The following is a 4616-nucleotide window of genomic DNA, read 5'->3' as shown; positions in this document are numbered from 1 at the left end:
CTGCAATGAAGGCCTCAACCTTTTAACTTCTTCACTAACAACGGGAAGTTTGGAGATCACTGATGTGTGTAAAAGTTCAGAAAAACACTTGCAGTTACATTTAAAGTGAAATAGGTGTCCATAGCAATGCTATGAGATCACACTTGTGTAAAGAGCCAGTTTGAGCAAACAGCTCACATCAACATGCTAACACACTCAGTACGTTTACATGACACTTGAAAAAAACGAATTATTGCCTTAATCCGACTATAACTGGACAACTGAAGTGCATGTAAACACCTTAGTCCGACTGAAATCGGAGTTGGAGAACTCTGATTAAGACACCCAGATAGTACGATTGGAATTCGATTTTCTCCGTCATGTATACACCTTAGTCGGAGTATAACTGGACAATGCATGTGCGCTGCTCCACAACCGTAGAGACGGCACCAAGTGGAGCAGAGAAGCCGCCCGAACCCGGCAAAGTAAAGCAAAACACCCAACATCAGCGCCGATTCAATGCATTTCACACAGCGCCACCAGCAAGAGTGTTTTTTTTAAAAAGAAGAGAGAGAGAGAGAGAGAGAGAGAGAGAGAGAGAGGAAAAAGGAAGCCCGTATCCTATTCTCAGCGTGAATCCGGCCCAGACTGGCGCGTCTGGTCGGGAACTGCAGTTGAGAATTTATTATTAAGCTACTAAGTTGTTTATATTCAGTTTTTTACGAGGTGACAGAAACGTCAACAGGCCAGGGGGCGTATTAACGCGCTGAAACAACGGGTGATGACGCCGCATGAGAGGGCGGACCCCGTCAGTTATTTGCAGGGGTGGAAAGTAACTAGTTACATTTACTCAAGTTACTGTAATTAAGTAGCTTTTTTGTGTAATTTTTAAAATCAGTACTTTTACTTTTACTTGAGTACATATTGTTGGAAGAAATTTACTTAGTTACATTTTAAATAGCTTAAGTTACAAAGTAAAAAATATATAACTCTGTGTGGGTTGTCAAAAGTAGCTACGCTGCTGCCGCCTCTCTCACAGACGCACACAGCAGCAGGCAGGTCATCTATGCAGGCAGGTACACACCTCTTTCCCCCTCACCGCTACGTGAGTTTGTGCATAACAGGGCTCGTCGCTATGTTGTCGTCTTATATTAGCCATTAGCCACAGCTAGCGGTTAAAAGCTGACGTTAATGATTAAAGACAACGTTATCAGGCATGTCCATCTATTCGGCTACGTTTATGGTGACCGTGCCAGACACACCGGGGCTGAAGGCCGGACCGGCGGTCCGTTGAGTTAAATGTAGGAGCCCAGTCAGACCCATGGCCATGCTCAGAGGAACAGACAAGCAGCCCACTGCTTCAGAGCAGTTACAGTAAAGAGGCAAGAGAGAGAAAACCTACAGTAACCCCCCCCCCCCTCCTCCTCCTCCTCCTCCTCCTCCTTGAGAGCAGACAGGAAAGACAGTAAAAAAACAGGTGTGTGTGAGTGAAAGAGGGAGAGAGAGATTTTTCTTTTCTTTTTTTATCCGTATTGAAAATGGTATTGAGTATCGAATATTTTCCTTAATATCGATATTGAGTTGAAAATTTTAGTATCATGATCATGATCGTGACAACCTCAGTGCCAGTAACTGTAACTGTCCATCTGATTGGCTCTGGACAACTGCAGTGTCAGAAGGTCAGAATCAAGTTGGTGCCACAGGAGCTAAAAGATGATGGAGACCAGTGTATCGATGGAGAAGGGACAAATTTGGAACACAGAGACATGCACGGAGAATGTGAGGCCAATCTCTGGCCATTATAGCCCCCCCCCCCCCCCCCCCCCCAAAAAAAAATAAAAAAGTAACTAAGTAACTTGTACTCTGAGTAAATTTTAAATGAACTACTTTTTACTTTTACTTGAGTAGATTTTTACACCAGTACTTTTACTTTTACTTGAGTAAAATTTCATCAAGGTAACTGTACTTTTACTTGAGTAGATTTTTTTTGGTACTCTTTCCACCCCTGGTTATTTGATTTTCTCAGTTGCATGTTTATTGAGACAAGGACAGAAGTCCGACTTGACGCCAAAATCGAATTTTGAGCCTAGCTGGATTAAGCTCTGCATGTAAACGTACTGACTGATGTTTTTGGATGATTAGCATTAAAGCAGAAGTAAGCGATCCGGTCGTTTTAGCTACTACTTGTCAGCCGATGGACTTGGCAGCCCCCGCCCTCGTCATGGATCTATTGGTCCTCGTCCCTACGTCACCACTTCACGAGCATCCCTGCATGCCGTTCTCTCTCCTCATTGGATAAAGGTTGTAGGATACAAGGAAAGTTTTCTCCTCACAGCACTCTTACAGCAGAGCAGAGTGACTGACAGACCCGTGTTTCAGACCAAACACTCTATAGAAGTGATTGCCGTCGAAAGATATAACTATTTAAGACTTATATTAACGCAAAAATTTCGCTTACTTCTGCTTTAACATAAAGAATTGATGAAGCATAATTTTAACAGGTATTTGGTCATAACCGAACCTAACTTCAAAGCCTGGACCACAGAGAACACATGGACCATGGCCTTCACATCAAGTTGTTCAAATGTGGCGTTACCACTGACCAGGGACAGACTGGCCATAGGGCAATATGGGCAAATGCCACAACGGCCGCGTAATGATGTGGCTGCGACCGAGGCAGCCGCGTGGAGATGCAGCCATGCTGATGTTCGCTGGTTGACGGCCAGCCAACTCTGAAAGACTAAAGACACAATAACATTTAGATTAGGAGTAACACAGCTCACCTGGTAGAGTACCTCTCTCTCTTCTTAATCACGAATTTTGTTCCAGTCTGGGACTGAATCCTTCTATCAGTGTGCAGTTTTGGTGAACAATGCATTTTCTTTTCTTTTCATCATTATGATCACTGATAAGTTTGTGTAATGTGTAGCCTCTCTCTGTCAAAAATGCCAGGGCCTCTTTTCGGTGCCAGTCCGCCACTGCCATGGTTACAGTATGAAATTTCAAAGAAATAAATGAACGTCTTGTATCATTATGAGTTTTCTTCTTAAATTCATCTGATTTCTGGACATTCAGATAAATATTTGACTTTGAGGAAAAATATGGAAAAATCACATTTAGGATCTGGTGGGATCAAACTAGAATGAATAATGTAAAGAGTGATTATTTTTCAGCCCATTAAAAGATTGAAATCACTGGTAACAAGCTGAATATAGGCTAAATTGCTAATGTCAGAACAAAAAAGTTCACATCATAATCTAATAAATCATTTTGTGAAAAAGTGAAATTGTGTGGGACACCTGATTTTGCAGCTGCAAGCTCAGAGCTGTTGCTTTAAATAAACAGCTGGAACTGTTTGGATGAACTCAGATGACTCAGAGGTCACCAAATTCACATTTAACAATTCTAAAGCATCCAAGTCAGCTTTATTGTACCTAACTAGTGATAATTAGTCCTACTAAAAGCACATTACTGTGGTGGAACTCGCTGGGATACAACACAGGCAACCATCAACAACAAACTGGGCTGTATAGTTCAATCCTTGTTAAAATCTTTCCTCTGTTCCTTCGTGTTCATTACACATCATGTTTGTTTCCTGTTACTAATAGAGCAATTAATCCCATTTGTGGAAGCCCACAGGGACATGCTCCTTGCACAAAATCAAGCTCAAGAGTCGAGGTGATGAGAGAAAAGACGCAGTGTGTGAGAACATATCCTTCCAAATTTCAGACGACATTATTCTTAATCACAGAGAGAAAGTCTCCCTAAACAAATCCTTCCAGCATGCACGACCGCCGAAACCGCATCCTGGTGTTTCTCAACAAACCTGGTGACAGCACTTGAAATGCTTCACAGCGATGTACGTACAGCTATGATGTGTTGTGTAATTCCTAAAGCTGGCAGTATCATCTATCAGTGTGAGCGCAGCATGAAGGAAGGAGGAGGCGAGGTGAGGTAAGGTGAAAAGAACACACAAAGAGGAGGAGAGGAGAAGCCGACCTCGCCGAGGCTGCTGGGTAATATCGCCGCGGCTCGAAGACACTTTATGTAAGCTGTTGGGTGTAATCTGGAAAACAGCGGAGGAAAGGAGGTCAGTGATGTATCTTCTTGCAGAGGAGGGACTGTGAAGCTCCTCTCTGCAGACACACACACACACACACACAGGTTTAAATTCACAAGTCTCAAAAAAAAGAAATGCACGGCCCAACAATGCAGCGATTCATCACAATTAAGTCGATGTAAACCTATATGGAGTGTAACCCTAACACCTAATCTATCAGCGAGCTGCCCGGTGTCTCTGCTCTCCCACAGTTGAAATCCCTCAGCTGGATATTGGAATATCACTCCGACACACACCTACAGTAAATCATCATATACACACACTGCCTGATGTATAATTCATTCCTATTCGGTCCCCGCTCAGTGATTTAAAACGATCGCTTTAGCAGTGCATACAGGTCTTCACCCACACATATTCACAGCAAGTAAATCCAGCAGACATATTTATCATAGGAAGCCTGGTGTTGTGTGTGGGATGTATGAGATGAGGTAATGGGAATTAGACTTTACGTGACGTGAAGTTTATTTTTTTGAAGAATAACTGTGTCTATTCAGAATTCCATATGTTATACTGGTTT

The sequence above is a fragment of the Trachurus japonicus genome, chromosome 22, assembly GCF_045865225.1.
Source record: "Trachurus japonicus isolate A0001 chromosome 22, Traja_1.0".
Taxonomy (NCBI): domain Eukaryota; kingdom Metazoa; phylum Chordata; class Actinopteri; order Carangiformes; family Carangidae; genus Trachurus; species Trachurus japonicus.
The sequence above is the reverse complement of the archived record's forward strand: the minus strand, read 5'-3'. Positions refer to the sequence as shown.